Source organism: Vombatus ursinus, unplaced genomic scaffold (assembly GCF_900497805.2).
Source record: "Vombatus ursinus unplaced genomic scaffold, bare-nosed wombat genome assembly UNPS02014779.1, whole genome shotgun sequence".
In the NCBI taxonomy this organism is placed as follows: Eukaryota; Metazoa; Chordata; class Mammalia; order Diprotodontia; family Vombatidae; genus Vombatus; species Vombatus ursinus.
In genome coordinates, this window is record NW_020954557.1 from 34,170,393 (window position 1) to 34,195,899 (window position 25,507).

The 25,507-nt window shown below is 36.8% G+C and overlaps 1 protein-coding gene across 4 annotated transcripts in view; it reads right to left on the reverse strand.

Moving 5' to 3' along the window:
• UBE2E3 (ubiquitin conjugating enzyme E2 E3) overlaps positions 1–25,507 on the reverse strand; it is a 99,463-nt gene that overhangs the window by 69,109 nt on the left and 4,847 nt on the right. The window lies entirely within an intron of this gene.

A 25,507-nucleotide genomic window follows, 5' to 3' on the forward strand; every position in this document is an offset into this window, starting at 1 on the left:
CTCTACTGACAACTCTGTTGAGGCAGGATCAACAAAATTAACTTCTGCAAAGCTTTCCATAACGTCTGGTCTGTACATTCCTTTTGTCCCCTTCTAATTATGTGCATAAAGACATGGTTTTGCTTCTTAAAATTTTTTTTAGCTGTGGCCATATCCTTCTGTACTTTGAGGAGTATTTGTAATCAAAATTACTTTCTACGGAATATATATGTACACATGAACATTTTTGTACATAGCAATATTAATAGGTAGTAATTAGGATTTCTGTGTGTGAGCAGTTTATTGCTACCATGGAATTCAAGTAGAATTCCAGAGGAAAAAAGTCCCAAACCACTTTTGCAATAGACACTCCTCTCTCACTTGAAAGAGCAACTTCTGGTGCTTGCTAGGTAACTGTCATGTATCATTTAAATATTGATTATCCCTTTGCTTTTTGCTTCTGCCCTTAAAACCAGCCAAGGTTTCCATCTCTTTTCTTACTAACTTCATAGATAAAGCATCCACCTGGACCCAAAACAGCCCCATAGCACCTGGAGTCATAGATAAGACCCTCCCCATATTCCCCCTTAGGTAAATCAGGTAACATTCCATTCAATCAATTACTGTACTCAAAGATAACAAAGGCTACATATTGAAGCAGGGGTAGCTGATATATCTTGGAATCACCATTTTGGAAACCCTGAAAGGGAGAGTACATCTCTAGCACATCAGAGATATGTTACTCCCTCCCCCCCATACAGAAAAAGGAAACTGAGAAGCCATTTATGAAGCTACCACACCACCACCCCAGTTTGGAACACTTCGGTACCCTCCTTTGATCTCCAGTCCTCTTATGGCCTTGACTATCCGTATAAAATATTCTTTAATAAATCTCTCTTTGGACATACAAGTCTGGTGTCAAGGTTTCCTTTCTCCCTTCCCAGGAGCGATACAAGGTTACTACATAATCATTCATTTGGAGAGGCATCTGTTGTACAATGATTGAAGGAACAGAAATGAGCACTAGAAACGGAGTCTCATCCTCATTTTTAAACCTCTCCAACTTAAGGAAGCTTTATTCCAAATGCCGCAGGCATAGGCCCCAAGTTACCTGCATACAAGATTCCATCTCCGTGCCTCTGCACAGGCTGCACTCCCAGCAGAGAGCATTCTCTTAGAATTCTCTTAGAATCCTACCTAGCTTCCTTCAAGACATCTTTAGTACCACCTTCCATAAAAAGACTTATATCCTGATGTTCCAAGTTGTCACTGTACTCTTAACTCCCTTCCCCTAAATGATTTGTATGTATTTTGTATTTACATCTCTATGTACTTGTAGCTTCTCTCTCAATCACACATATCCCCTTCCCCAATCTAAATTCCTAGAAGGTAGGGCTAATTTTACTTTTGTTTATGTACCCCAGTCACCTGGAAATGAATAAATGGCTCTGTCACTAGCTCCACTACATAACAACCCTGAACATCTGACCTCCTTGGCCCTTAATTTGTAAAATTAGATAACTTGGCTTATGATGTCAATTCTCAATATTTTGATGGCTCAGTAGCAACTAAGAATGAGTTGATGAACTCATTAATTGAGAATTTGATGAATCCACTAACAATTTAAAGTGAGCTCATTATTTTCAAAGTAGAAATTTTCCAAACACATTGCTCTCTCACGAAAAGATGCAAAACTTGTGTGTAAGTAAACACAGATTGGAGCACTCCTTTGTACATGGATGGGAAATAAAGGCCAAAGCAGAAAAATAATTTAATGAAGATGGATGGCAGGGGATGTGTATGCAGGTTTACACATCACACCTCTTTTTACCAAAAGCATTTTTTCCCTAAGTTATGCATACCAGCCAAGTGATGTTTTAATAATTAAGGGTTGATAGCTTCAAACACTTTGTTTACCTACGTCTAAGGAAAACTTCATGCATTTAGCTATTCTGGTTTGGGGAGCTATACAGAAAATGGAAAAGAAAAATTGTTATGGGAAGTTACTACAGAATTATCAAGATCCAGCATGCACACTACAAACTGTTAAAACTCCCATGAGGAAACTTTCTCCTCTGGGTGATGTCCTGAGAAACACCTGCATTACTTTTAACTACTCATGGATCTGAAGAGAAATTAAAAGTTAACTACCAGAGCACCTAGACTAAATCAGATAAGCACTTAGAGAAGGATTCATTGTTCAACAGAAAGAACCAATTTTGCAAAATAATAGAAAAATAAAAGTTACTGTTCAAAGTAACCTTAGCACAGAGAGAAACCAAAAACTTATGTACTACAGAAGAAGAAATGCCTATGAGCATACACACAGTTTACTGACACTGTTACCAGTTCTGGTAAACTTTAGGAAGAAATATAGCACAGAACATACTATATGTAAAAATTTCAAATATCTGTCTTTTAAAGTTGAAATAACTTTTTAGAAGACTTAATTCAGCAGTTTCTGACTGCTATTGCAAAGAAAGAAGGGGAGAACGGGATGGAAGACAGGAAAAACATCAGCATGCCTACGATATGACCACTTCTACCTAGTCTTATGCCAGGTATCTTGTGAACATCCAACGAAGAGCAAAGCACACACTAAGAAAATAGGTAGTCAATTGAGCAAAGTAATCTAAAATAAGTATAACTTGAAAAAGTAAGCCAAAGGAACAATTTTAATGCCTAGAAAGCACTAACAAGGATTAAGAGGTTAACTGCTTTAAGAGTGCTTTTAAACTTCTGAAAAGGCTTGATGAGAAGGCAGTGTGATACAATGATACAGACTAATGGACTTGTAGTCAAGTACACCAGCGCATAAACTGCCCCTGCAGCCCTTTGTGGGGCCACAGACAAGTCACTTAACCTCTCTGAGGTGATACATGACAAATGATTGTTGTATAAATGATTAATTCAAAATAGCAGACAACTTACTGATTTTCTATTAGATACTGGTCCAAGGATGAGTTAGACAGAATAAAGGAAGCCCATTCAATGTCTAGTTCAGTTTCAAGAGAGTGAAGATGCTAAATAAGTAGATAAAGGGGGAGAGACAGTCAGGGAAGACAAAGACTGAAAGGGAATAAAAGCCAAGTCTATAAATCCTGAAAACTATGAACAAACTAAATACTGCCTTGATCAGTAAATCTAACATATGTGAGAAACAGCGACATACTTTTTTTTTTTTTAAGTTTTACAGTAAACATATGAATTGAAATAGTGGTATTATTCTTTTCAAGGTAGACTTTCGGAATTCATACCACAAAAAGGTGAAATAGGCACAATAACATATTTAATATTAAACAGCAGAATTGGGTTTTTTAAAAGTTTAAATTCATAGATAATGATATCCCCCAGGATTTCAGTACTAAGCACTTATCAATGGACATCTTGGGGTACTTCCCTGACCTGAGGTAGAAGTCAAGAAAAATAAGCCTGACTTCATCAATAAAAGAGGGTACAGAATAGATTAAATGGAATCTGACCCAATGTGATAATCTTGGATTCAAATTTACATGAGACAATTCAGTAAACGTTCAATCGATATAACTAAAAGTTATCTTAGTGAGCCATTTAAAAGTGTACTTAACATATCCCTCTAAAAAAAAAATCACTGCCTTTTAATATACCAAGGATAACTTGGTAACTGAAAGTATTTTGGAAACATCCCAAAAGTGTTAAAAAGAAAAAAAAAAAAAGTAAGCGCAGACCTTAAGACTGAACAGGAAAAAAAATACAAACAACTCTTTTAACAGATCTGTTAACAGGAAAGATAAACTTCTAGTTTATATCTGAAGTATTTTTAAGTCATTTTCTTAGTGAGATATGATAGTGTGCTTTAAAATGTGACATATAAACACTGGCCTTCAATTACATAATTGGCAAAAGGCCAAGAAGAGATAGGTCATGGCTGTCACTTGCTACAGAATATATAGATGGTTATTTTGGCAGGCAAAACTGAATTCACTAACAGTGGTTTGTGTTTAGTTTAGTTTTTTTTCCCCCCCTTAAGCACCAGAAAGAATTTTAGTACTGAAAGCTTTAAAGAAGTCTAAAGCACCAAGTTGAGTTTGGAACCAATTATACAATTTATTTAGTTTAATACTAGTATTACATGGTTTCCTCCCAAAGAAATGCAGTTGCATGGCAGTCAGTTAAATCAATTAAAATTCATTTTTGGAGAAAAAAGACTAAAAGACAGTATTTTAGTTAACATGAGCATAGCCTACCTTGGACTCAGGAAGAACTGATTCTAGTTCTGCCTGACATATATTAGCCTGGCCTATGACCTCACAGGGTTGTTTTGAGAATCAAATGACATCTTGCACTGGATGTCCCTTAGTCAATGGGTCCAAACTGAGCTCATTTTCTTTCCCTTAAGCCTCCTTTCTTCCTAACTTCCCTATTTCAATAGAGGGTACCACCATCCTGCCAGTCCCTCAAGCTCACAACTTCAGGGGCTAGGGAACTCCTCACTCTCATACCCCAGGTTCAATCAGTTGCAAAGGTCTCTTGTTTCTACCTTCCTAGTATCTCTCACATATACTCCCTCTTCTCCTCTGCTAATTTCAACCTCTGATAGAAACAATCGTCATCTCACACCTGGACTGGTGCAATAACCATCAGTTAGCAGATTGAACTCCCTGCCTCAAGCCTCTGCCCTCTCCAGTCTATTCTCCAGTCAGCTGTCAAACTGCCTTCCTAAAGCACAGGGCTGACCACATCAGCCCCCTATTCAATAAATTCCAGTGACCATTACTTACCTCCAGGACCAAATGCAAAATCTTGTTTAGCTTTTAAAGACCTTCATATCTTGGTCCCTTACTACTTTTCCAGTTGTCTTACACTTTACTCCCCGCTTCTCATACACACTGATCCAGTGCCACAGGCCTCCTCACATATACCCACTCTGAGCATTTTTAATGACTGTGCTCTGGGCTTCTAAAACTCTCTGCCTCCTACTTTCCCAGGCTTCTTTCAAGTCTCAGCTGAAGACCTACCTTGTGTAAGAAGCCTTTTCTAGCCCTTAATGCAGTTGCCTTCCCTCCAAGACTCCCCCCAATTTCCCCTGTATATATCCTGTATGTACATAGTTGTTTGCATGTTGTTTCTCCCAGTAGAGGAAGGGACCTCTCTCTTTCACGTTTCTTTGTAACCTCAGCATTTTGCATAGTGCCTAGGAAATAGTAGATACGCAAGCAGCTGCAGGGTACGTGGTGCTTAAGAAAAGCTAGACCACCAACAGAAAAGATAACACATGCAAAAGTGCTTTAACACTGTGTTAATGTTGGCTATTATTAACCATTATACTAGCAATATGACCAAGCACAAGTCACCAGTTCTCAGTGCCTCAGGCCAAAATCTTTGTTAATAAATTAAACAGAGATGGTGGGCCTGCCACTAAGTGATCAGGGGTCTGGACTCTATAAAAATAAAATAAAACAAAACATCTTTTTAAAAAATTTTAAGGTAGGTCATCCAATTTGATGTTAAAACATCAGCATTCTACTTCATTAAGTAAAACAAAGCCTGCATTTTTAAACTAAAGACCATCAGTGTAAAACGTTAGAAACTTGTGACATTCTCAAAGTGAAAAACATTAAGTTCAAGCTTTCCATCTTGACATACTGGAAAAAGGAAATGATTTGGAGTTAAAGAACCTGGGGGTTCTAGTCAGTCTCAGCTATTTACTACCTTGTGACTTTAGAAATATAATTTCAACTCTCTGGGCTTCATTTTCCTCCTCTGTAAAATGAGAAGATTTAATCTGTGAACCTTTGAAAGGCGGAGGGGGTAGCAGGGCATTTAAAATGGCATTTCTGCAGCACAGGACTTTTTATACTTACAAGTTTTTGCTCCCACTAACAACTGTCAAGTACAAAAGCAAACATACTTGTTCAGTCATTTTTCGGCCATACCCAACCCTTTGTGGCCCCGTTTGGGGTTTTTCATGGCAAAGATACTGAAGTGGTTTGCCATTTCCTTCTCCAGCTCATTTTTACAGATCAGGAACTGAAGCAAACAGGGGTAAGTAACTTGCCCGGGGTCACACAGCTATTAGGTATCTAAGGCCAAATTTGAACTTGCGGAGATGAGTGTTCCTGACTCCAGGCCTGTCACTCCATCCACTTAGCCAGCTAGAACTAAACAATTTATTTGTAATGTGCCAGTAAGAGCCATTAGGCATAATTCATCACAAAACTGCAACTGAAAATAAATGACGATGGAAAAGTATAGCAATAGAAAAAATCTTGGGAAAAATGTAGTTTAATTCATGCTAGTAAATGCTAAGAAAAAAACAATTTTTATAAATCTTTATTACATTCAACTTTAGTGCTTGAAAGTAATACAATTACACAGTATTAGTAAATAATTCAGGCACAAAAAAAATTGGCAAATAAACATACCTACAGGATACTAAATAAAATCCCATGGTAATTTATACCATGTTTACATGTTGAAACAATGTTGCAATTCCTTCTGAAATTAAGTTATTGAAAAGAGGACAAACAATTCAATGCAAATTATTCATGACGCATCCCTAGAAATGTGTGTGAGGGAAGTTATCATAAGGTTAGGATAGATTCCAGTACAATGTAATGAGTTATAATTAAGAATATTACCTCTTCATTATTTAACTGACTGGTCAGTGTAAAACATCATCATTAAATAAATAAGATAAAATAATTTCTATGCAGTAGTCAAGAAGCAGCCCAGGGGAGTGGATAGCTAGCCAGGTTTAAATCCAAGACAACTATCTCTGACACCTACTGGCTATGTGACTCTGGGCTAGTTACAATTCTCAATGCTCTAGGCAACAAGAGTAGACCCAGTTGTAGAGAAAAGACAGATCTGATTAGCTGAGTGAATTTCCTCACCAGGGAGGTTCCCCATAACCAGTGAATCACTGGTCTAGTCACCTATCTATCACCCCCACGCAAGTAAATATACAATTTGTAAGGGTTTTATCTGAGTCCAAAAGAAAATCTATTGTGTCATTATTAATTGAAGATATTTTATTCTGAAAACAAGATTCAGGAAGTTACTACTTCTGGGAAACTTAATTAAACACTCAAGTATACTTCCTGTCACAAGAAAAGTTAAAGTGATGTAATAAAAAGATACCTCCTCCATTCTCAGGGGTTATGTACTAGACACAGAAATGTGCAAATCCTGTTGTACCTTTCCAAGCTACAGGCAAAGAGGAATTTATTCATAATAAAGACTCATGACTAAAGAGGATTTTTTTTCCAACACAAAATGTGTCTACAGCTGACAATAGTTCATCTTTCTTTTAATTCAGGGTTAAGTGACTTACCCAGGGTCACACAGCTAGGAAACATCTAAAGTTGGATGTTAACATTTGTTGATTGCTTGATAGAAAGGGAAGGGGCCATCTCCAGTCGTCTGGTCACTGGACCCAGAAGGCTCAGGAGGGAGAGAGTGAGGCTGGTGACTCTGCACAGCCCTCCCTCACTTAAATCCAATTCACTTGCAAGTCATGGCATCACCTTTCTTCCTAATGTCATGGTCCTCTTCAAGAATGAAGGACAAACAACAATTCTTCTGATTCAAGAATATGAGAGTACTTCTAATGTCAGAGTGCCCCACTTTTAGATAAAAAGCTCTCTCTAACACATCTTTCAAGCCTCACAGATTCTGACAGCTCTCCAACTGAGAAGAACTAGTAATCTGCCTTTTAACAGGGAGGGTGTGCCTCAGCTAACTGCCTATCTGCAGCCTGCAAGCAATAACTTAAGAAGTCTAAGGGGGATAGTGTTAGGGAAATTAGAGGCAGCTGAACCCATAATGGGCTGGGGCAGGAGACAATATAAACATTCACAACTTTTCATCCAGAATCCAAAAGATTTTCTGTTATATGTCTCCTCTTCTAAACCTGGGCCTAATATCTTTCTGTAGTGCATGAAAAACATTTTTATCAATTAAATTTTTTTTTAATTTGATATTTGCTACATCAGGTCACCACTCCTCCCAATCATTACACCAACTGCAGATAATTAAATAAGCTTATAAACTAAACTGGAGAAGAAAAAAAGAAGGGGGAGTTGCTAACACAAGTGTTGGTGATATCATGATGAAGGCATCCAAGGCTATACACGTTCTCATCCTGCTAAAATAGAAACTCATTGAAAGATCTGGAGACTGTAACTTAGGCCAAGCATGAAGTCAAGTTAATCCCTAGAATTAAAGTACCCACTGAGCCTTAGGTTTGCAAGGCCATCTGTGCCTCCTGTGGATACCACCACTGGTCTGCCAGTTGGGCTTTTATGATGACTTTATTGAAAGGCCTGCTGTTCCTGTTGTTTGGACACCTGTGTCTCCCCAGCTGGAGCAGCTGTAAAAAGTATAGTATACTTGTAAACTTTAACCTATTAGAGATCAAGGAGACACAAATCTTAGTAATATTTTTGGGACCAAAATGACACTAAAGCAAAGCTACATGGATACATTTCAAGGAGTCAGTGAACCTGGATGGGAGGGGGGTTTGCTTCTTTATTCCAACATAATTGTTTCCCTTTATTTTTAAAAATCCTCCATTTTTGTGCATTTAAAAATATTATTCATAAAAAGTTCTACCTGGCTGCCCAAAGGGTCCATGAAAAATGGGGGACGGGGATAGAGGGAGAGTTAAGAACCTCTGCATCAAAATCGACCCTAAATTCCTTTGAGGACTTTTTGGGCAGTAGTAAATATAAGCATTATTACCTAAATTGTCTTTTCTAAACCAGAATACAGATTATTTTTTAAAACTCTCTCCCCTTGAAAGCTGCAAGGTAATATATTTGACAGACTGAATTTCTTCCACATTAAGTCTTTCTAATCATCCACCTCTGGCAGTTATTACAATCAATCTAATCAGAGAGAACTCAGTTAAAGAGTAATCTGTTTCAGCCAAGTCACAATCCCTCTTCAAGACCTCAACAGTGCCTTATGAATCAGGATCCTCACCTTCAGTTTCAAGAGCCCTCATTGGGCCACTCTAGACTTAACCCACTTCATTTCCTCTACTCCCCCTTGTTGTTTCACTCCACTGCACTTAGACAAACCCACTCATCCACAGTTCCATCATCCCACTGCTTTCCCGTTTGCCTCTTGCCCAGGGTAATTAATTTCCCCTTCCAACCCCCAGCGACAGGTACATCAACCTCAAGCCTCTCCAATCTCCAAAAATCCATCAAGTTTTTTTCCTCTCTGCAATTCATAAAGTTGTTGAAATGCCACCTTCTTCGGCAGTTTCCCAACTTCCTGTAAGCAGTGCCATGATTTATTCCTGCCCCCACCTTTTCTGATTAATTAACTAATACATCTCACCTCTTCACACTCCCCCACACTAATTTACACTAATTGTACTAATGTACATAGAATCATAGGGTATAAGAGCTAAGGAGAAACACCTTAAAGACCATCTAGTTCACAGAATAAAAAATTCTGCTCTGAATCTAGGAGACAGCCAGAAAATTTGGGAAACTATAACTTTGTTCCTCAGCTTTCAAGGAAATTAAAGTAAAAGGAAGCAAGAAAAAAAAATAGCATTTTGCCTTAGGATGTCGAATTCCAACATCAGATCCGGCTCAAAAACAACACTAAACAAGTCTAGCCGGAGTATTTCTTACTTATCCAAGTTATTACAGCAAGTTATGAAAGTGGATGAGAGGAATTAACACTTCTATTATTTCACGTAAAACTTCACTAGCAACAAAGCTGTTAGTTGACCTTGGTGACTCATTTTATTGAAGAGGAAACAGAGGCAGAGAGAGACTGACTATGCTGCTTGTCCAAGGTTACACAGTGGCATAACTAGGACTAGAAGCCAGGTCTCCTGACTCCCAGTACTGTGCTGCTAATGGTAACAACAATAATAATGATGATAATGATAGTAACAACATTTACAATGCCTTGGTATGTACCAAGTACTTTAGAAATGTTTTCTCAATTCATCTTCACAACAACTTTGGGAGGTAGGTACTGTGTATAAGTAGGTATCATATACCATACTGAAATGCCTATTCATTAAAAAAAAAAGTATGTTTTCTGATCAGATTTTTTTGTTTTGTTTTTAGGCAATTGGGGTTAAGTGACTTGCCCAGGGTCACACAGCTAGTAAATGTGTCAAGTGTTTGGTCTGAGGCTGGATTTGAACTCAGGTCCTCCTGACTTCAGGGCCGGTGCTCTATTCACTGCTCCACCTAGCTGCCCCAAGATATTGTTTTCAAAAGAAGAAATTTAAATTATCAACAGGCATATTTTTTAAAAGTTCCAAATCATTAATCAGGAGAGAAATTCAAATTAAAACAATTGCAGTTTCACCACAAACTCAAGCAAACTGGCCAAGATGACAAAAAGTTAATGTTGGAAGAACTATAAGAAGTCAGGCACATTAATACATTATTGGTCAGACTGTGAGACACAGGGACAGGGATGAGTGACACCTGGGCCAAATAGCCATTGTGGCTTGATCTCAGAGTGAGTCCAGGGAAGCGATCTCTTCGGTCTTCCAGAAGACTGGGTAGGGGCTAAGTTGTGAAGAGATCGAAATGCCAAATAATAGTTTGTATTTGATTCTAGTGGTAATAGTGAACTTAAAGTTTACTGAGTAAGGAAGTTGACATGATCAGACCTGCACTTCAGGAAAATCACAAAAATCACTGGTCTATAGCCCAGCAAGGAAGATGGGATTATAGTAGGGAGACGCTTGAGCTAAGAAGACTTAATTAATAGGAGGCTTGTGCAACAGTCTAAGCCTAAAATGGGGTGGAAGCTGTGTGAGCAGAGAGGAGGGGACAATTGCAAGAAAAGTTACAGAGCTAGAAATAATAAGCTTTTTCTAGATGCACAATTAATATGTTCTGGCTATGTACTGACATTTGCACTCAAATATGTCCTTGATGATATTTATCAGTAAATTATTCATTTCAGGGTCTGGGTTGCCTTGGCCAAGGAATTCTGTCAAGTAGCCAGCCTATCAAACAACTCCCACCCATCCCCACCCCCAGATTTAGTTAAGCTCAGAAATAAGCATTTACAGCCTTCACCAAAAGCTGTTAGCATTATCTAATGAAGCTGTTAAACCTGGCAAAGGCCCTAAGTGAAAAAGGGTGAATGTCACCTAACACAACTTTTGGTGGGCTAAGAACCCCTACCCTCCATGTCCCCCACAAAAGCAGATATATAAATCATTAGGTTAAAACTGAAAGTCTAATACAACCTGCCACTCCAACTGACAGACAATATCTAGTTCAGAAGTAAGAGTTGTACTTATGTTAAGACTATCCCAATACAGCAACAAGGAAGAATATTAGCATGCTTTCTTAATTTAAATCCTTTTATTTCCATTGTCTCCAATCATTTCTTTGAATTACATTTTCTTGCCTTTTATCTCATTATAGCCTACATGTAAAAACAAATATGTCCAATTTTTATACTAGAGACATCTGTTAATTTTAATTGTCACATTACTTGTAATCAAAGAAATACAGGGTAAAGAGTACTCTTCTAGAGTCAGGAGACCAATGTTATCTGTTTATAAGAGCCCTTACCCATGGGAATATAATTCACATAATATAAAATGTCCTTCATAATTCAGATTTCCCCCCAGAAAAATGCAATACCTTTTCCCCTGCTGATCTCATTTTCACCATCAAACTGTAAGTCCTAGAGGATAGGAACTCTACATGAAATTAACTGCCATTTATTTATACAAGGTGTCCCCAAAGTCTTACAGCTGCTCTGGGATTTTGAGATCAACAGAAACAAAAAGACATCACATTTTGGGGGTAAAAATGAATGACAAAGGGCACAGATGGCAATGAATTCCACCCCAGAAAGACAAGATACTACAGGTATAATTACTTCTATTTTAACAATGAAGAAGCTAAGGCTCGCTCAGATAGATTACCTTGGCCCTAGCGCCCTTAACTACTAAGTGTTAGGAACAGGATTTGAACTCAAGTTCTTCTGACTCCGTGACTTCATGTACAATAATTGTTAAAGGAGTAAAGAGGTAAGAGAAATCAGTTCAATCTGAGGTGGTCAGGAAAAGGAATATGAACTGGACCATGAAGAATGGGCAGTGCTTGGACAGGGGGTGAAGTGTTGGAAGGAGAGGAGAAGGAGGAGAAGGAAGGGATTTGGACAAAATCACAGAGGTAACAAAGCACACAAGGTATGTTCAAGGTATGGTGAGTGGGCTGTTTTGGCTGGAACAGAAGATTCTTATACAATGGGATAAATGGGAGATAAGACTAAAAACACAGATGGGGCCAGAGGGTAGAAGAACCTGATGAGGACCTCTCCGAGTTTTCTGAAGCAGAAAATGGCATGATCAAAGCTATATTTTGGGGAAGATTAATTCGGCAACACAGATAAAAATCACAGATCTAGACCAAAAAGAAACTGGCAGCACTGTAAGGGAAAAATTGGCGCTGGAACAGACCAGAAGTGGGAAGACCAGTAAGATGACTATTTTCATAGACTAAGTTGTAAGGTGAAGAACTGATTGACTTTGCAATGGATTACAATGAATGGATTTGGGGGCAACAGGGAGCTCTCTCCCCCTTTCCTCCTTCTGCATCTCTTCTTTGGAGATGGCCACGATGTGATACAACAGCAGAATATCCAGTTTAAGGAGCAGGTTACCAGAGGGACAAGTGATGTTATTTTAAAAGAAGCTATCATGAATACTGATAATCATGATATGAGGGCACATAATTTTTTTCATTGAACTTTGCTGCCTCTCCTCTAGACAAGAGTCTTATGATTTTAAGCACTGACAATTCAATCTTCTACACTACATTCAATTTTATTGTATGAATTGCAATCCCAACCTTTTTTTTTTAAAGAAAATGAAAATACAGTGAAACCTGAATATGTCTCCCTATAAAATAGGAAAGAAACCAAACTTACAATAGGCCAATGGAAATGCTGGTCAACCATTTCTGAGTAAGCTACAAATAAGAATGGATCAAGGGGTTTGGCCAAAAAAAAAAAAAAAAAAAAAAAAAAGAGTTTGGGAAAGGAGAGGAAGAGAAGGGAGACAAACTACACCTATCAGGAAATATTAAAGAAAAGTAAACAGAAGAGACAAGACAAATTTTAGGGAGAGAGAAAAACAGAAGAAATCCAACTTGTAAAGGTATACTAATAGAGGTGATCATAAAGCAACTGAAAAGCGATAAAAAAATAATGTAAAGAAGGCAACTTCCTAATTCACAAGCATGTCAAATGGTGACCCTTATAAGTAAGACTTTATAATAGAATGGAGGTGGAAAATCCAGATTACAATAGATGGAATAACTACAGAGCATAAAAATAAAGACAGTAGTTGTAGAAGACTCAATTCATATGGAGACAGAGAAGAGAATACTGGATGACAGAAATAATTTTTAATAAATTACAATTAATTATTAAAAGTAAAATAATTTTAATAGACTTCCTCCAATTGTCTAGGAAGCAGGAAAAGGTTAATAAAGTGGGAATGAGGTTAAAGAGAAGGACAATAAATAAACATTTCAAAATCTGATGCTGGCAGCTTACATGAAAAAATCTTATGTAGAGATAGAGCTTTTTTCTACAGGTAAAAGCCACTAATGAATAGATCAAACAAATCTAAACATAAGCATATGCCTCCACATATGTATGTGTTTTTAATTTCCTGTAGGATTCCAGAGTTTAAGAGGGTATGAAAAATAAGAAACATAGCTTGAGGAAGAAAATATAAGTTACATATATTAAAAATTGTGTAAGAAGTAAAATCTCTCAGTTGTGGGTATGCACAACGCTGTATTTTACACACACACACACACACACACACACACAGAGTATTCTGACATTAATAAAATAAGCATTTCCAAGTTTCTTCATGCAATCCTGGGAAAAATTTTCATTACAGAATTATGACTAGTATTGCAATAATGTACTAGACATAGATGAAGGCCTATATTGGACTGAGATTATATGACTGCTCCACTATCAAAGCATTCGAGTTTCATTTTTGTGACAAATTAATTTTATTTCTTACCTTCCACTTTGACTTGTAGCCTAACTTTAACATAAAACACTTGTAGTTCTAATAAAGATAACCAAATTATTCAGTGCTAAAATCTTATGAACTAAACACCCTGACAAAAGATGAAGAACATGCTAATGAATAGATGCATGTAAATGGCAGCTTCAGAAAGTGTTCATCTCTCACACAAGGTCTAGGGGCTATGATAAGTTTAACCGATGTAGCAGCTACAGTATTTTGCTACCAAATGTTCTATTTCACTTTTTATGCATCTGTGTTTCCCTAAGGCAAATCCTTTAAGTTTGAAAGTCTCCTAAAGTTCAGAGTTAGAAAGGACCTAGTCCAGGGCTTCTTGAACTTTTCCCACTCGCAATCCCCTTCAGTATTTCTTAAACTGTGGGTTGAGACCCCACTCTGGTCCAGCCCCTGTTCATTGATGGAAGTTAAGTGAACAGCTGTTGGCAATGAGCCTGTAGTCAGGAAGACCTAAAGTCAAAATACATCTTCAGAGACCTACTTGCTGTGTGACCCAGGGCAAGTCATTTAACCTTTGTTTGCCTCAGTTTCCTTAACTGAAAAACGAGAATAACAATAGCACCTACCCCCTGGATAGTGAGGATCAAAAGAGATATTTGTAAAAGTGCTTAGCCCAGTTCCTGGCACACAGCAGGTGTTATAAAAATGTTTATTCCCTTCCCCTTCCTCCTAACTTAAGGTCACAGAGTAAGTACTATGATGAGGTGTAGAGCCTGGATCACAATTCAAGTCTTTGGTCTCCAAATCCAACCTTCTTTTCACTGCACAGGGTATCTTGGTAGGGAGATGAAAAAAATCACTCTCCTTTAACTTGTTTATTTTAAGTTGAGGAAAAGATTATTTGGCATACAAATTTCCTAGCAGCCCAAGGCTTCTGGAGATGTATATTGACGGAGGGGTGGTGAGAGAGTAAAATTAACCTCCCTTAAAATGACTATGAAACAGAATAATATCCCTGTAATTCTATGGACCTATGTGTCTGTGTTTGTACAGCAAGGCCTCCCCCAAACAATTCAGTTCATAGCCAAATTTCCCACAATTGTGATTTCACACCAAATTACAAGAGGTCGATTTATCAAAGATGCAACAAATGAGGCTATGATCCTCAAAAATAAATGTGAAGTGTGAATAAAGTCACAAAAAGCTCGAGCTCTACAAGGCCTTCCATTTCTTTAAAGTAAATAAACTGAGGAGACTTTTGAAAGCAATAAAAAGTAGTCACACACACACACTCTCTCTGTCTTCTTGAAATCATCTCTCTTGGCTTCCCTGACCTACTACAATGTAATGTGTAAAATAATCCATTTATAAAGGGCCTAAAAGATTGTAAAAGGTAAAACTAACTACAATTACCACCCTCAGAAAATGAACAAATGATGTTTATAAAAAGTCAGGGATGTCAGAGGTTAAGGTAGGATCAAAAAGATGATTTATAAGTAAAGAAAAACAAAATAAAAAGTAAACAAATTCATGTTTCCCTGGGCCTTTCTTTCATTCAGACCAAATGATGTGGAGCTATGCTCCCTAAAAGTAATTTCAGACTAGAGATGTCTTTATTTTCCCCTAGACAAACTGGAAGTTAAACAGGATGACAAAGTATATTTGCTCTGGGATAGTGAAGAAACAAAGAAACTTCAGAATGGCATTACTGGTACATCTGGCCTGAATCTGGCCTGAAATACCTCCAAAACACAGAAGCAGACAAAATCCCAGAAAATGAATTGAGTATCACAATCCTATCCGAAGGTTTTACTACTAACCATAAAATTAAAACACTAGGCATACACACAAAGGGCCAAGTCGAAACAGGACCAGGGCTAAAATAACTTTAAAAACAAATTATACTCCACAGATACTATTCTTCAGGCTACAGATGCCAGCACTGCCATCAGAGGCGTCACCATCACGACACAAACAGACAGTAAAAGGAGCAACTCATGAGTGTTCACCTCTTTTTACAAAAGTTATGGATTGTCAGTACAAGTATAATTTCAATGCTTTTCATTTTTTCTCTTCAATACTCTATTTTGGTGAAAGTGCAGATACAACAGATTAAAGGTTAAAGACAACATATTCATTTGAATCTACAATACCACTAACCTTTCAAACCATTTCCACCAATCTAAAAGGCATCACATAACCCCAACAGTTCACTCTGGAATATATTAGGAGTGTTTTGCTAAGTGGACCAGTGAGCTAATGTACTAAATGTGTTAAAGTACCAAACGCACTAAAGAAAACAACTTACACATATTAAAATAATAACAGCTCATGTTTACAAAGCACCCTAGGAAAATCTCATATCCACATTTTAGAAAAAACAATATTTCAATTAAAAAAAACTTATCTAAATCAGCATGAAATACCTCTGACAATACAAAAAGTTTCTCTGAGACATCTGGACCATAACAAAATAACGTTGAGACAGAATTGCCACCAGGTTAGAAAGATCAGTAGATAAAGAAGAATATGTATATGTCAGTGTTTCAAAGCATAACCTTTAAAAACTCCAGAAAATCCCAGATAATTAAGTGGTTTTTCCCTAAAATATATTCTTAATATCGAGGAGTTTCCCATCCTCCAAGCAATTTACAAACAACTTCAAAACACCCCAGGGAGAAAAGCAAAGATAGATAAAATTTTGCTACCCATTATTTGTTCAAGACAGTCGACCTATGTGTAATGTATGGAAGGCACCAAAGTTTCCAATACCACACCAAAATACTCCTCCAAATCAAAGACAACATGTCAAAGAATCTCTGGGTTGGAAAAGTCCTCAGATCATTGCGCTAACTGAAATCCTGTCTTCAAAATACCAGACAAGTGGTCACCCAGTCCTGGGACAGAAGACTTACTGGCCCGTTTGGGAGCCTTATTCTAATCTGCAATCTCCCAGGTTTCACAGTTCTCTTCTGTTCCACACTCCAAAGCAAACCTTATTTCCACTTTTACCATGCTTTTAAAGTACTTCATCTATACCTGATGATTGCACTACTTGTGGTCTTTGTCTTATATCACAAATTCAAAATTGTATATGCATATTATTTTATGCTTTTATAAGTACTTTTACAGTTATCTTTTTGTTGTTGTTGTTTTTTGTACTTAGGCAATTGGGGTTAAGTGACCTTCCAGGGTCACGCAGCTAGTAAGTATCAAAAGTTTGGTCTGAGGCAAGATTTGAACTCAGGTCCTCCTGACTTCAGGGCCAGTATTCTATCCGCTTCGCCACTTAGCTGCCCCTACAGTTATCATTTCATTTGAAACTCACAACTACCCTATGAGATAGATAGGTTATACGGGTGACTGAAAACTTTACAGAAAGGTACACAGAAGAAAGGGACAAAGAAGTCAGACCTTAGTGTATTCATCCAAGTAGTCTATCACCAAGAGGGAGTCCCCAAGTAATATGTACCTTGCTAGGAGAAAGTCAGCCTCAGAATATTAAGTATTATTCCATCTTTGCTTGGTAACCAACTGTTAATTCTGTCACTCACAAGTGTATCCAAATAACTTTTCATTTTTTAAAATACTACCTTTTTGAGAAATGAGCTCCACTAAATTTATTACTGTAAGTATCATTTCTTTTTATTGGTATCAAACTTAAATCGATCAAATCACAAGAGTTGTATATACACACACACACACACACACACACACACACACACGCCCTAGTATTGTTAGGGACTGAATCAGATGTTCACCAAATATACCACAATCACAACTGTAGAGATTATGCTTAAGTTTTCCCAATCAGTCTTCCTTTGAAGACCTTAGACTCAGTATTTCCTCATACATGGGTCTCCCCTTTCTACTTTCTTCAACACTTTTACATTTTCTTTAGACTTTATGAGTATCTTGAGGGGCTGATTCCGAAATGAAAAGCTACTTATAGTTAGTGAAGTTAACACCCAGGTGAGGCCTCCTCAGCTCCTCCAATGCCTTCCCTCATCTATCACCTCCCATTAACCTGGTATAGGTCTTGTGTGTACATAGTTTTTAATACTGTCTCCCACATTAGAACATGAACTCCAAGAGGACAAGGAACGAAGAGGCCTTCCTTTGCGTCCTTAACATTTATGACAGTGACTCCAACGTGATAAGCCCTGAATGAATGTTTTTTGGCTGATGGACTGAGAGTTCTTGAAAACTAGAGATGGGGGAAAAAAAACAAACCAACCACCTTTTGCTCTTCAATGGCCAGTACTAAGACTTCAGTCAGGAAAGAACTGAATTCAAACCCTTCCTCCGTCATTTATAAGTTCTATGGCTTTGTAAAACACTTGAAGTACTACCTTACAGGGGCGTAGTGAGGCTCGGGTGATGTTAAGTATGTGCATTAAAACATTATGTAAATGTCAATGTTATCATTATTCCTTTTCTCTTGCAAATCAACATGGCACATAGCCAAGAGAGACATACCCTGTAGCACAGAAAAAAGGCTGGACTAAAACCCTTTGTGTATTTTAGAGGCTCTCTTTTCCCAGGTTACAAGTGATCAGTTAATTTGGGGGGGCGGGAGGGGGAGCTATACATTAGCCTTTATGAAATCCTACAAATACCCTTTGATTTTATTAGTTAATCAAAAATACTTTGAAATGCAGACAGAATGAGTTTTATCCATAAAGACCACAGCTCCTATGCTGGACCATGAAAGAACATTTTCTCATCTATCTTAACTTTGTGTTTTAATACACATCGAGAGGGAAAAAAAGCAGCATAAATTTTGACCTCAAGATGTTAGCGATTAAAAAAAAAAAAACAATACAAAAATCCCAATCTACTCAAGTCTGCCATTTGATGGAAAAGCATAATAAATCTCAATAAAAATATCATGAATTCAAAAAGAAAAAAATGAAATTATCTAACATTCCATCAAAGTGGGAAAAAGATTATTTAAAGAAGTCTGTGATCAGGCCACCAGAAACAGTTAACAAATACAATTTTAAACTAACAGCATGAAATCAAAAAAAGGCAATAATCTTGAAATTAAAAAAAAAAGCACACACACACTAGAGTTAGTCATTAAGAGTCAGGCTTAACAACGGGAAAAAAAGGTACAATAAAGCAGCAAAATACACTATTCTAGTATTAGTTAACCATCAGTAGTAAACTATGTTGCCCTAAAATGGTCACATTAATTTAGCAATGACAAACTTCAACAGGTGCACGGAACAGTCATGCCTAAGGCTTTACATACGAAATGAAATATACATCTCGGGTAACAACAAATGTTCTTTGGTAAGGCAAGGGTGAAGAGAAAGACAAGACACTATTTCTGAAGAAGGGATAAGGGAGCATATTCTCTGCTGGTAATCATCAGATATAGAGAGGTTAACAGATAAAAATGTCATGCAAATAACCTCATCTTTTTCTTGACCAAAGTACAGTATCTAGAAATAGCTTAAAGGCAAAAGAATCAAGCCTGTTCCTTCCAGATTTTAATGAATTTCAAAACAATAAACAACAAAAAAAGAACTTTATCAAAATGATTAAGAAAAAGTAACAATTTTTCATTCCTTTTATAGGATTCCAAGGCCCTCCTTGTTCTGAGCACCAGAACTCTAAAACGAAAGTTTTCCACAGTTCATCTTGACAAAAAGACTTAGGGAGCAAGGAAAACACTGGTGACTACATTGCTCAGTAAGAATAACAGGAAGAGTTCTTCTAGATCTTAAAAGTTCCTGAAAATCTTCAAGCAGAACTAGAGCAGGCCACCAATTTAGTTGTCACTGGAAGGAGGCAATTCAACAAACATTCATTGAGTGTCTAATACATGCAAGGCCTTCACTGCGTCAGGTAGGGGAATTAATTTGGGGGTTTTAAATAGCAATACATTAGTGAGATTAACAATATTACTAAAAGAGAATACAGAGTCTTAGCTGCTGATGGACTCAATTTTATTCAGCTCAAATTTTTTTATAATAAAAATCTCAAATATTTTTTGCAACTTTTTTCAGTTGTATTCTGGGGGTAGTTCTCAATTGTTAAGCAATGCTAATTCTTACTGTTACGCTCACACGTCTGGCAAATAAAAGTTTTGAAGCTTAATTTTATGATCATCACTTTCCTGTTTGTAGGAATGGAAAGCTTAATTCACTAGTCAAATCCTACCAGATAGGTAAAAATCTCTTCTATAATTATATTTTAAGTAAGTATTTTAGTGAATATTTATGGCCCAGAGAGCCTGAAAAGTGAAGACTGCTACAGATGAATAATTACTGAATAAAACCATTATGTTCAGCATGATTATGGGAAAAAAAAACCATAATAAAGGATGTAGGGCTTTCAACAAAGCATGCAACAAGTACAATCTCACTCCTTTGCATGTAGTTTCCATGTCCATGGCAATCTGATGAACTAAACATTCAAAGAAATGCAATTATTTGGTTTTAAAAATAATATTATGTTAAACATATACTATTAAAAATCTCCAAGATAAGAAGCAAGATGGTATATTGTGAAAGAGGCAGTGGAGTTGAGTCAGAGGATCTGGGCTGCAATCTTGGCTCTGGTATAAGGCCTCAGTTTCCTCATTTACAAAAGAAAGTTGGACTGGACAATCCCTAAGGTCTCTTTCACCTCTAAGTCTGATGAACCAATGACCAACTCTTCAATAAAATTAATTCTCACTATTATAACTTCTGAAGTTTATTCTGAAATTTATTGGTGAGCTCATCAAAATGTTCCCTTCAACCAGATTTATACCCCATTTTGAACCAATAAAAAGAACTACCCTGTGACTTTCAGCAAATGAATTAACTTCTCAAAGTCTTAAATTTTCTCAAGAACAAAATAAGGAACTGCATTAGATGACCAGAAAGATCCCTTTCTATCAAGCAATCAACAAACATTAAAATCCAGCCTCAGATACTTACTAGCTGTGTCATCCTGGTCAAGTCACTTAACCCTACTTGCCTCAGTTTTCTCACCTGTAAAATGAGCTGGAGAAGGAAATGGAAAACCACTCCAAGTATCTCTGCCAAGAAAACCCCAAATAGAGTGACACAACTGAAATGACTGAACAACAATGTACAGGGAACTGTAACTGAGATTCCACAATTCAATGAAAAGACCTGGCTCAAACTCAGATCTAACAACAGGCATGTGAATAAATACAGTAAGAACTAATTAGGGAAAAAAATGAAGAAAATAAAGCAACCTATCCAATTAAACTGTACAATATTGCAGTGGAGGGGGAAAGAAAATTAATTATACACAATCACCAAAAAGACAATTCCTTTCAGATTCCACATAGAAGCCCCTTTTCAGAGGTTCGTCCTGAAGCACTGAGAAACAGCTCACCCGGACCAAGGTGCTGAAGTCAAGACAGTCTTTAAGCAGCATATTGACTTAATATAAAATGAAATCAATCTCTAACTGATTGGCAAGGACAGCCAGTCAGAGCATGGCAAGTCCACTGGAGCTTTAATTGTTTCTTAATCAAAAAAAACAGGGCCATTTACAAATCATCTATTACAGTAACTGTTTTCAGATATTTCAAGTATACCTATTCTTAACATTATAATCAGATGCTGTGAATCAGCCAGTCATTCTGATGTCAAGTAACTGGCGACTTATGAATATCCACGTTCATTCAAATGTTGCCTGAGTCTGTATAGATTTCATGGTGTGAAAAGTTCCACTGTCATATATTAAGAAGCTTTAAAAGTATATTCCTGTCACTTTTTCTGTTTTTTAAACCAGCTTAATTTAGGGTTAAATTATAAGTGCCATTCCAAAAACCTGCCATGTTACAAGGCTGCCAGGGTTAGGACACACTTTGATTCCCTTTTTTTCCCCCAGACTGGCCCTATGATTTCAATAGTAGGAAGCTCCTTCAATCAATGCAGACTGGTGCCCTGGCTCAGCAACTTAGAGTCTTTGTGGCCTGGAGCACTGAGAGGTTAAATGATTTAGTCAGGGTCACACAGACAGTATGTGGTAGAGACAGGATATGGACCCTTATCTTCTTGATTCCCTGACATCAAGGTCAAATACCATACTAATTCACTAATACCACACTAATTCAAGGTTATCTGCCAGAGCCCAGAAGTGCCTCTGCTGAAAACTAAATATTCTAAACATACTGTAAATGCTCAAGGTTAAGTATGGTTTTACAATGCCCAGACCATCTAGAATACTATTGAATCCATACTAGGGACTCATCAAATACCTGTTGATTGACATTGCTATGCCACAAATACCATTGTTTTTGTAGTGAAAGCATGACAAGTACAAGAATTTAATGTCATAATTGGATATTCACAGGTTAGCCTCTAAAATAGTCATCAATATGTATGTCATGAATGGAAGTGTTTTATGACAAATTTGGGCAATAGAGTATAACCTTATCTAAAAAATGATAGAATCATTACTATCAAGAACCTAAATTCTCCTTCTGCCTCTAGATATATTAGGATATTTATGCTATAGGTTCAAATGTGATATGTAAATCTGAAAGTCTCACTGACAAGAATTATTAAAATACTATGTACTGAGTTACTAGGTAATTCTGCCCTGTGTTCTTCCATCACTCAATAACTGTAATTGTGAAACAGAAACATTTGGAGTATAGAAAGAACCTCTTTATCATATCTTCATATCACTCAGGAAAACAAAAATAATTTTCATATATGAAAATAATTAAAAATATTATAGTTAATTCAATAAATCTATTGTAGGATGACCCTCATGAATAGATTCTACAAAAGTTGTATAACTCAATCAAGAAACTTTTGTAAATGTTAATTGGAGATGTAAAGAAACATCCCTTTTTGGGTAATGACTTCAGCTAGTGTTAAAAAAAAATTTTTATATAATTTTCTCATTTGATTCAAGTGTGCAGAGAATGTATATGGATTCAAATTTTCATCTCTTCGGGGAGAAACTTAAATTATTAAGATACAAACGATATGATACAATGGCTACAGGGGTTTGTAGTGAGAGTCAGGAACACCTGGGTTCAATTCCTGCTTGCCATACATTAGCTATAGGACCATTGGCTAAGTCCTAACTTCTCCATAACCATGAGAAAAATCTCTAAGCCTGTAAGTTACAAATCTGCATCAGTGGCTGGAGTTTCCATACCCAAGTTTTCCAAATTGATGAAATCACACACCTGGACAAAAACAAATGACACTGGATTGGCAACACACCTTTGGATTAACTCAACACACCAAAATGTGGCATTGAGAATCACAGGTTTAGAGGAAGGCGCTTTTGAAGCACAAACCCCTTATTTTATAAAGGCAGACACAGACTCAGAGGGATTAAGTTTCTTGCCCAGAATCACATAGGTAGTAAATGGCAAATCCAAGACTTAAGCCAACTCCATATCCAGTCCTTTCTCCACTTTACCAGGCCGAGACACAATGAAGTGCAACAAAGTCAGACAATTCAAGAATATCCGTCAGAGCCCCTGAATCTCTCCTCTTCCAATTAAACCACCAAGCATCCAAGTCTACCACTGGGACCAATGTAGTCCTTCAAAAAATTGTGTACTGATACGCTGAAATTTTACAAATAACAGTTTCAGCACTGAAAGTGAAGAAGAACCCAGGAGTTTAATATATATTTGAACACTCACACATTAGACACCACCTTAAAAAAAATGTGTTCTCTTTGCCAAATGGTCACATTCTAGAAGTGATGATCCCATAAGCATAAGTATACTCTTCAATTTTCCCCAGAAACATATTTAGATACGTAAGAGTCATCAATTGATCAGTATGGGCAATCTATGGAAATGGTCTACAACCCCTGCATACCTAATGAGTGACTGTGAGTTTCTGTGGCCAAAAAAAAGTCATCACCCAGTAACAAAACTTTCTGGTAACGAGTTTCTCTGAACTTGGCTCTTGGACAAAAGATGCAGACCAAAGCCTGGCCGACAATCAAAGCCTTTCCAGCTTGACCTACCAGAGCTCAGGTTCTGTTGACAAAACTTTCAAAAACCCAGGATCACACCTCTGTGCTTCAGTGAGGTATCTGAGTGAGCAGATGTACAACTAAACAAAGTACAAATCCAAATATATAAATGTGTAGTATACACACTTGTATGTGTGTATTACTTATGTGTCACCCAGATATTTACCCATTAAAAGAACTGGGGAAAAAACATGGAAATACTTTATAGTTTACATTATTAAACATATGCTTGAGGTTGTGATATGAAAGTAGAGTTTAGGAAACCTGTTCCTTTTCACAAGCAAGCACCTAAGTTCGATTCACTTTTGCTAGTCTAATAATTAAACTTGAAGTAGTAATTTCATTGTCTTGAATAAGCCCTGATCTTGAGAGACAGAGAGAGACAGAGAGAGAAAGTCAAAAGATCGATGAACCCTGCTCCTGCTCTCTCTAAAATAACTCCCAATGGACTTTTGGACATATTTCTGAGTTTATAAGTCAGATATACTTCTTAACTATTTTAACACCCAACTATTGCTGAAGGGCACGTCACACTCTTACATTATACAAAGAAAACACACAAATTAGTTTATATCATTAGCAGATGGTAAGAATTTTATTTTTTGGAGATTTTTCTGACTTGTCCTTCCATTTTGAAATCCTTAAATGGTTTGAACCAATAGATCATTGATAAATGAGAGAGATTCTTTTTTCTTAGATTCTAGAAACTGTAACCCTTCTAACAACTCACCTACAGACACCACAGACTATTAGGTAAAAAAGTCAATACCATGGCTACAATCTGTACTATAAAATCACATTGTAAATTCTGACATAAGGCTGCCTATTCAAAACTAGTCTATGTCCTCACTTTACCAAAAAAAAAAAAAAAAAAAGATGCCTTTTCTTTTCAGTTCACCTGAAATGTAAAGCTTATTTGCTGAAGAGAGATAATTCATACAAAATCACCACCAGATAAGTCCGGATCAGATCACAATGATCTTAAGGTCCAGTTAACACATAAAACACAAAAGTAATTGTATTGCTCTAAGGAGTATGATTCACAGATTTCAGAGAAGGGTGTCCTCTTTAATACTATAAATCTTTAGATACAACAAAGATACAGCTAAGAACACCAAAGCATCATGACATCAAAACTATAAAAATTTCTCCTCAGCAACTCTTTCTTAAATACAAACACTAGTTGCTGAAATATTTACAGTAGAATGTACTTCTAAAGTTTGATCAATTGGAAATCAGTCACATTCTAAAAATGAAATATACTCTAAAAGGAAGACCAGTGAAATGGAAAATAGTATTAGCCAATTTTATCTTTTAAAACTTATTCTGCTAATTTACTTCAGTTTAGCTTTCTTAGGTTGCACTAGAAGTAATTCTTCCCATTACACTCATTTATTTTTAATCTACACATTTACTAGATCACCAAGAATTCTCCCAAGTAATGTAGACATTTGTTAAAATGCAAATAAATCCAACAATACAAGCTTTGGTAACAACTAAACTCACATATCTTGGCACAAAAAATGTGTCCTTCAAGCATAC